The sequence below is a fragment of the Zosterops lateralis genome (assembly GCF_965231275.1).
Source record: "Zosterops lateralis genome assembly, chromosome: 29".
NCBI lineage: Eukaryota > Metazoa > Chordata > Aves > Passeriformes > Zosteropidae > Zosterops > Zosterops lateralis.
The window spans coordinates 4,447,594-4,456,933 of record NC_139789.1 but is presented as its reverse complement, the minus strand read 5'-3'; the positions used below and the strand labels follow the sequence as shown (position 1 = coordinate 4,456,933).

Here is a 9,340-nt window from a genome sequence, read left to right as displayed (position 1 = left end):
GGGGGAGAATAAGGAGGAGGAGAAGGGAGAAGGAGGATGAGGAGGAATAGTGGGAGATGGAGGAGAAGGAGGAGGAAGAGGAGGAAGAAAAGCGGGAGGAGGATGAGGAGGAAAAGAGGGAGAAGCAGGAGGATGAGGAGGATGATGAGGAGGAAAAGGAGGGGGGAAAGAAGGAAGAAAAGTGGGAGGAGAATGAGGAGGAGGAGAAGGAGAAGGGAGGAGATGATGAGGAAAAGAGGGAGAAGGAGGAGGATGAGGAGGAGGAGGAATAGCGGGAGATGGAGGAGGAAGAAAAGTGGGAGGAGGAAGATGAGGAGAAAGGATGAGGAGGAAAAGAGGAAGGAGGATGAGGAGGAAAAGCAGGAGAAAGAGGAGGAAGAGGAGGCAAAGTGGGAGAAGGGAGATGAGGATGGGGAAAATTGGGAGAAGGAGGAGGATTAAGAGAATCAGGATGAGGAGGATGGGGAGGAGGAAAAGGAAGAGGAAAAGCAGGAGGAGGGGAATGAGTAGGATGAGGAGGAAAAGCAGGAAGAAAAGCAGGAGAAGGAGGATGAGGAGGATGAGGAGGAGGAGGCCTTGGAGAGTTAAAATCTGGGAATGAGGGGAAAACGTGGGAAAAGTTCCAAATTTTAGAATTTTGAGGCCTCTCAGCCTCAATTGGGGCTCCCAAATCTGCCCCCATGGAGGCCTTGGAGGAAGGAGAGGAGATTTAAAGCTGGGAATGAGGGGAAAATGTGGGAAATGTTCTGAATTTTGGGGTTTTGAGGCCTTTCAGAATCAGTTGGGGATCCCAAATGCAGCCTCATCATGGCCTTGGAGGTTTAAAATTTGGAAATAAGGGGAAAATGTGGGAAAAGTTCCAAATTTGGGAATTTTGAGGCCTGTCAGGCTCAGCTGGGAATCCCAAATCTGCCCCCATGGAGGCCTTGGAGGGTTAAAAGCTGTAAATGAGGGAAAAATGTGGGAAACGTTCTGATTTTGGGGGTTTTGAGGCCTCTCAGGATCAGCTGGTGACCCCAAATCTGCCCCCATGGAAATCTTGGAGGAAGGAGAGGAGATTTAAAGCTGGAAACGAGGGGGAAAATATGGGAAAGATTTGGAATTTGGGAATTTTGAGGCCTGTCAGGCTCAGCTGGGAATCCCAAATCCAGCCCCATCATGGTCTTGGAGGGTTGAAAGCTGAAAATGAGGGAAAAATGTGGGAAATATTCAGAATTTGGGAATTTTGGGCCCTCTCAGCCTGGATTTCACCCCCCAAATCCATCCCCACCCTGACCCTGAGCTGATCCCAGTCCTGAGGAATTGGGATGGGGGAATTTGTGTCCCCAAGGATGGGAGAGGAAAAACCCCCAGGAAAATCCCAGCCCTGTATCCCAGGGCTGATCCCAAATTTCCACCAGCAAAATCCAACCCAACCTGACCTTTCTGTAATTTATTTTTTTTATTTTTTTGGAGGGGGGAAAAAAATCCCCTTTGGGAGGAGGAAAAAATAAAATAAAATAAAATATAATAATAATAATAATCCCCTCCTTTTGGGAGGAGGAAAAAATAAAATAAATAACATAAAATAAAATAATAATAATAACAATAAAAATCCCCTCCCTTTGTGAGGAGAAAAAATCAAATTAAAAAATTTAATAATAATAATAATAATAATAATAATACTCCCCTCTCTTTGGAAGGAGGAAAAAATAAAACAAAATTAAAAAAAAAATTTTAAAAATTTCCCTCGTCCCTCCAATCCCGATGTGGATTTGGGAGGAAGAAAATCCCTGGGAAAAAAACACAGAGAAAGCTGGAAAAAAACAAGAGAAAACTGGAAAAAAAAAAAAAAACAAAAAAACAAAAAAACACACCAAAAACAAAAACAACAACAAAAAAAAAAAACCAAGAGAAAGATGAAAAAAAAAACCAGAGAAAACTGAAAAACCCTTCGTGGCTTCCAGGCTCACTCCAGGAAAGGTGAAAGTTATTTTCCCTAATGGTTTGGACAGCTCGGCTGTGACGTGGAGGGAGAAAAAAATAAAATAAAAAATAAAAAAACCCAACTTGGAAGAGGAAAGACCTCGGGGGATGCGGATTTTTCTCCCTTGACTGAATCCCCAGGATGGGACGAGGAGCTGCTGCTGCTGCTGGGTTTGGTTCATCCCCACCCCCTTCCCTGCACTGGAACCCACAAAAAAAAACCCCAAAAAACCCTAAAACAGCTCCCAGGAGGAGCTGGAAGGGTTAAATCCCAGGAAAAGCACTGGAACCACCAAAAAAAATTAAAAAAACCACCCCAAAACAGTTCTCAGGAGCTTTTAAATCCCAGGAAAAGCACTGGAAACCTAAAAAAAAAACACCCAAAAAACCCCAAAACCAGCTGGAAGGGGTTAAATTCCAGGAAAAACACTGGAACCCCAAAAAACACCCCAAAAAACAGTTCCCAGGAGGAGATGGAAGTGGTTAAATCCCAGAAAAAGCACTGGAACCCCACAAAAAGCCCAAAAAAATCCCCCAAAGCAGCTGGAAGTGGTTAAATCCTTGGAAAAGCACTGGAATCCCAAAAAACATCCCAAAAAAAACCCAAAAATCAGCTCCCAGGAGCTGTTAAATCCCAGGGAAAATGGGTTTGGATGGGGTTGCACATCCAGGCGAGGGGAAATAAAAGGAAATTTCATTTTTAGGAGGATTAAAGGCAGGTTTTGAGTCATGGGGGGAAAATTAAGGTGGAATTGGGGGAAAAATCGATTTTTTTGGGGATACCAAAGAGGCAGCTCAGGGAGGGGGGTGAGATGGGAACGTTCTCAAAGAGAAATATCAATAAAATATTGATAAAAATGAGGTTTTTTCCCCAAAAAACAACAGGAAAAGAGTCGAGATGGCTCCTCACAGCTACTCCCTGATGCCACCCCAAATCCCTGCTGGGGAAAACCCAAAGGAAAAGAGAAAAAAGAGAGGAAAAATAGGAAAAAAATCCCAAACTTACCCCATCCAGGAGAGGGAGGATCCTCGGGAAGAGAAGGCGACTTTGGGATGGATTTGGGATGGGACCAGCATCCCATATAAACCCCAAAAAGGCTTTTCCCAGCTCCCAGGGGCAGGAAATTCCAGTCCAGGGCTGCTCCATCCGTGGATTTTCGGGGTGAGGGGTCTGAGGGATGTGAGGGAGTCCCAAAATTCCGGATTTTCTGTTCCTGTTCCCATTTTTGGCCAGGGATGGGGCTGGATTGGGGTTGGTCAGGGGTCGTGCTCTGAAAGAAATGGGATGAGGGGCTCTGTCAGCTGGAAATCCTCACTGGACACCCCAAATCCTCACTGGTCACTCCAAATTCTCATAGATCACCCCAAAAATCTCATAGATCACCCCAAAAATCTCATTAATCACCTCTAAATCCTCATGGGTCACCCCAAATCTTCACTGGTCACTCCAAATCCTCATGGGTCACCCCAAATTCTCATGGATCACCCCAAATTCTCATTGATCACCTCCAACTCTCATTGACCATCCCAAACCTTGATTGATCACCTCCAAATCCTCATGGGTTATCTTCAAACTCCCACTGATCACCCCAAATTCTCATGGGTCACCCCAAATTCACATAGATCACCCAAATTCTTATGGATCACCCCAAAAATCTCATTGATCCCCTCTAAATCCTCATGGGTCACCCCAAATCCTCACTGATCACCCCGAACTCTCATTGATGCCCTCCAAATCCTCGTGGATTTGGATCCACGGGTGGATCCTCAACCCAAATGTTCATTGATTGCCCCAAATCTTCATTTGTCACGCCAAACCCTGATTGATCACCCCAAATCCTCATGGGTCACCCCAAATCCTCATGGATCATCTCCAAATCCTCATGGGTCACCCCAAATCCTCATAGATCACCCCAAATTCTTATGGATCACCCCAAAAATCTCATTGATCCCCTCTAAACCCTCATGGGTCACCCTAAATCCTGATTGATCACCTCCAACTCTCATAGATCATCTCCAAATCCTCATAGATCATCTCCAAATCCTGATTGATCACCTCCAAATCCTCATGGATCACCCCAAATCCTCATTGATCATCTCAAATTCTCATTGATCACTTCCAACTCTCACGGATCACCCCAAACGCTCATTGATTACCCCAAATCCTCATTGATCACCTCCAAATCCTCACTGATCACCTCCAAACTCTCATTGATCACTCTCAAACCCTCACAGATCAACTCCAAATCCTCGTTCATCCCCAAAATCGGCCTTTTTATCCCCAAAACCACGGTGGGGTATTTTTGTTGTCCAAACCCACAGGTTTTATCTTCATTGATCCCCTTGATTCCATTGATTGAGGTTTTATCACGCTTTTCATCCCCAAAATCAACCTTTTTATCCCCAGAACTTCAGGTTTTATTGGCTTTTTCTGCTCCCCAAAACCACAGGGTTTTTTTTTTTTTTTTTTTTGGGGGGGGAGGGTTGAGGTTTTTGGGGTTTGAGGGTTTTGGGGTTTTTTGGGGGGTTGGGGTTTTTTGGGTTTTTTTTTTTATTTTTGAGGTTTTGGGGTTTTTTCGAGGCCTGGCTGGGAGGTTGGAGTGGGGCAGGGCCTGGGTTGGCACTTGGCCTTGCTGTCCCCTTCCTGTCCCTGTCCCTGTCCCTGTCCCTGTCCCTGTCCCTGTCCCTGTCCCTGTCCCCATCCCATCTGTGTCCCCAGCCCCTCCTGTCCCTGTCTCTGTCCCTGTCCCTGTCCCCCAGGCCCTCCTGTCCCTGTCTCTGTCCCTGTCCCTGTCCTTATTCCTGTCCCTGTCCTGGCTATGTCCCCAGCCCCTCATGTCCCTGTCCCCATCCCTGTCTGTGTCCCCAGCCCCTCATGTCCCTGTCCCTGTCCCCATCCTGGTTCTGTCCCCCTGTCCCCATCCCATCCGTGTCCCCAGCCCCTCCAATCCCCCCCAGCCCCATTTCTGGGGGAATGGGATCAGCAGAACCTCCAGCAGATTAATCCCCGCCCGCCCGGCTCGTGCTGTCCCCGGGGATAATCCCGGGATTAGCAAAAACCGGGATTTAATTTCAGCAGGGCCCTTTTGTCTGCAGCGTTCCCCACCCCAGACTGGGAATTGAGGAGCTCCAGGATGGGAAAAACCAGCTGGGAATTATCCAGATTGGAAAAAAATCCCAAATTCCAGCACCCAGGGATGTGACATCAGGAATTGGGGAGCTCCAGAATGGGAAAAAAACAGCACTGGAATCACTCAGCTGGGGAAAAAAAAACAAATTTCAGCATCCAGGGATGTGACAGCAGGAATTGAGGAGCTCCAGGATGGGAAAAACCAGCTGGGAATCATCCAGATGGGAAAAATTCCCAAATTCCAGCATCCAGGGATGTGACAGCAGGAATTGGGGAGCTCCAGGATGGGAAAAACCAGCCCTGGGATCACCCAGCTGGGAAAAATAAACCAAATTCCACATCCAGGGATGTGTATGATCCCAAAGATTCCAGGGTCTCTGCGGCAGCAAAAACCCCTGAGCAAAGCAGAGCTGGAAATTTGGATTATTCACCCAATTTTTTTCTGGGAATTTCATGTTTATCCTGGAGTTTGGGACAGGGAGTTGAACTGCTGAAATTTGGGGTTTTGGGATCAAGACTGGGCAGATTCTGGGGTTCTGGGATTCTGCATTTTGAGGTTCTGGGAGTTTGGGATTCTGGATTTTGGTATTCTGGATTCTGGGATTCTGGATTTTGGGATTTTTGGATTCTGGGGTTCTGGGATTCTGGGAGTTTGGGATTCTGGGGTTCTGGATTCTGAGATTTTGGGGTTTTGGGATTCTGGACTCTGGGATTCTGGGATTCTTTGATTCTGGAATTCTATGATTCTGGAATTCTGGGTTTCTGGATTCTGGGGTTTGAGATTCTGGGATTCTGGGAGTTTGGGATTCTGAGATTTTGGGGTTCTGTGATTCTGGGCTTCTGAGATTCTGGGATTATGGGGTTCTGGGTTTCTGGGGTTTGGGATTCTGAGATTCTGGGAGTTTGGGATTCTGGGAGTTTGAGATTCTGGATTCTGGGATTTTTGGATTCTGGGATTCTGAGGTTCTGGATTCTGGGATTCTGTGGTTCTGGGATTCTGTAAATGCTGACACTTAGGGAAAACACGTTTCCCCCAATTTTACACCAAATTTTAAATTTTAAACAGTTCTCATTGTGCTGCCGGGGCCGCACTCGCTGCCAGACACCCCAGGGACCCCGAGTGGCCCAGACCCTCCCCGAGGGGTCACCGTGGGGTCACAGTGTCGGGAAAATCCCAAATCCCATCGCACCAGGGGCGGGTCCGTCCCACCTGTGCTCCGTCAGCATCCCGGGATTCCCAACCCGACCCCACATCCCTCATTTCCCTGGTGGTTTTAGGGTTCACATTCACATTTTTAGGGTAGGATGAACTTTTCCAGGGGGTTCCACCCCGACCCCACATCCCTCATTTCCCTGGTGGTTTTAGGGTTCACATTCAGATTTTTAGGGTAGGATGAACTTTTCCAGGGGGTTCCACCCCGACCCCACATCCCTCATTTCCCTGGTGGTTTTAGGGTTCACATTCAGATTTTTAGGGTAGGACAAACTTTTCCAGGGGGTTCCACCCTGACCCCACATCCCTCATTACCAGAACATTTCCCTGCTCTTTTTTTAGGGCTCAGATTCCTGTATAGGATGAACCCCTCAACAGATTCCACCTCGACCCCACATCCCTCTTTTCCCTGATGGTTTTTAGGGCTCAGGCTGTGTAAGACAAACTTTTCCAGGATGTCCCACCCTGACCCCACATCCCAAACTCCACCGTGCTGAACCTGACCATCACCTCATCCAGGAGAAGAAGAAGAAGGAGAAGAAGAAGGAGAAGAAGGAGAAGGAGGAGAAGGAGAAGAAGGAGGAGAAGAAGAAAAAGAAGAAAAATAAAAAATTAAAAAAAAAATTAAAAATAAAAATAAAAATAAAAATAAAAATAAAAATAAAAATAAAAATAAAAATAAAAATCGAGCAGGCAGAGGAGAGGGAAAAAAAAAAACCAACAACAAAAAAAAAAAAACCCAAAAAACACCAACCCAACTCTCTGATAATTTAGGGGTGGCCCGGCGGGGTCATTATCTCATTGGGCCAAACCCTAATTCCCCTTTATTTCATTTCCCGGCGGCGCGGGCTGGGCCGGGCTTTGTCCAGCCGGGGATTACATCAACCCGCCGGGCGGACAATGCGCCCCCCGGGCCGGGCGCCTCAAACCCACCGGGGGATGGGCCCCGAGTGTCTTAATTAGCGACCGCCCTTGATGAGGAATAGGGTGATGAGTTGGTGTTTTTTTTAGGGATTTTTTAACCCTTAAAGGGGTTTTTAGTAGAGGTGGATGTTGGTTCTCTGTTCACGCAAGTTGGAGTGGGGTGGAAAGAAAAAAAAAATTGTTTTGGGGATGTTTTTATCATATTCCGATCCCCAATGAGTTGGATCTTTGGGATTCCAAAATAAAATGAAAGGAAATAAAATAAAATAAAAAAATAAAATAAATAAAATAAAATAAAATAAAATAAAAATAAAATAAAATAAAATAAAAATAAAAATAAAAATTTTTAAAAATATATAGAATTTTCCCCACTATTTCCAATTTGAAAATTCTACCTCTTCCCCAAAAATTCGACTTTTTTCCCCCCCTATTTCCAGTTGGATTTACACCCCCCCCAAAATCCCACCCCTTCCCAGAGCTGATTCCCCAAAAATCCGACTTTTTCCCTGCCATTTCCAGCCCAAAAAATCCCACCCCTTCCCCAAAAATTCGACCTTTTTCCCCCCCATTTCCAGTTTGATTTACACCCCCAAAAATCCCACTCCTTCCCCAAAAATTCAACGTTTTTCATCCCCATTTCCAGTTTGATTTACAGCCCCAAAATCTTCCCCCCATGACTCAAACTCCCTAAATTATTTAACATTAATTGACATTAATCCACCTAAAAATGGAATTTCCTTTTCATTTCTTCCCACCTGGATGTGAAACCCCATCCAACCCCATTTTTTCCTGGGATTTTACCCCTTCCAGCTGCTCCTGGGAGCTGTTTTTGGGGATTTTTTTGAGGGTTCCAGTGCTTTTCCTGGGTTTTAACCCCTCCTGGGAACAGTTTTGGGGTTTCTGGGGTATTTTTTAGGAGTTTCCAGTGTTTTTCCTGGGATTTAACCCCTCCTGGGAACTGTTTTTGGTTTGTTTGGTTTTTTTTTTTTTTTTTTTTTTTTTTTTTTTTTTTTTGTTTTTTTTTTTTTTTGTTTATTTTTTTTTTCAGGGGGTTCCATTGCTTTTCCCGGGATTTTACCCCCTCCAGCTGCTCCTGGGAACAGTTTTCGGGGTTTTTTGGGGGGTTTTTGGGGTTTTTTTTTTGGAGTTTCCAGTGCTTTTCCTGGGATTTAACCCCTCCTGGGAACAGTTTTGGGGTTTTTTGGGGTTTCCAGTGTTTTTCCTGGGATTTTACCCCTTCCAGCTGCTCTTGGGAACATTTTTTGGGGTTTTTTTTTGGGGTTTTAGGAGTTTCCAGTGCTTTTCCTGGGATTTAAACCCTCCTGGGAGCTGATTTTGGGGGTTTGAGGGTTTTTTTGGGGGGGGTTCCAGTGCTTTTCCTGGGATTTAACCCCTTCCAGCTGCTCCTGGGAACAGTTTTGGGGTTTTTTGGGAGGTTTTTAGGAGTTTCCGGTGCTTTTCCTGGGATTTAACCCCTCCTGGGAGCTGATTTTGGGGTTTGAGGGGTTTTTTTGGGGGGGTTCCAGTGTTTTCCTGGGATTTTATCCCTTCCAGCTGCTCCTGGGAACCGTTTTGAGGTTTGGGGGGGATTTTTTGAGGGTTCCAGTGCTTTTCCTGGGTTTTAACCCCTCCTGGGAGCTGTTTTGGAGTTTTTTGGTGGTTCCAGTGCTTTTCATGGGATTTAACCCCTCCTGGGAGCTGTTTTGGGGTTTTTTTTGGTGGTTCCATTGCTTTTCCTGGAATTTAACCCCTTCCAGCCACTCCTGGCAGCTGTTTTTGGGATTTTTTGGGTTTTTTTAATGGAATTCCAGTGCAAGGAAGGAAATGAGCAAAACCCAACTTTGATTTCTCCTTTTCCCCCTTTTTTTTTTTCCATCCCAGCCCCTTTTACCCACCCCATCCTCCCATCAGTGACAACACGGCGTCACCTCCTTGTCCCCAAACCCCAAAATAAAGCTCCAAAAGGGGGAAAAATGCCATTTTTGGCGGCTCAGGGGGGAGGTCACCGCGCCAGGCCCGAGCTGAGGGTGGGAAAGAAGGAAAGGACGAGGCTCCACCTGGCCCGGGGTGATTAAAGGCGGGGGGCTCCAGCTGCCATCCATTTTTAA

The 9,340-nt window shown here is 46.1% G+C and overlaps 1 long non-coding RNA gene across 1 annotated transcript; it reads right to left on the bottom strand.

Moving 5' to 3' along the window:
* Positions 1-7,465: 7,465 nt before the first annotated feature.
* LOC310920230 lies at positions 7,466-7,922 on the bottom strand. The gene is made up of 2 exons (XR_014591922.1): positions 7,767-7,922; positions 7,466-7,627 (listed from the first exon to the last, which is right to left on the bottom strand). It is a non-coding gene; the product is annotated as an uncharacterized lncRNA (long non-coding RNA).
* Between the last annotated feature and the right edge of the window lie 1,418 nt (positions 7,923-9,340).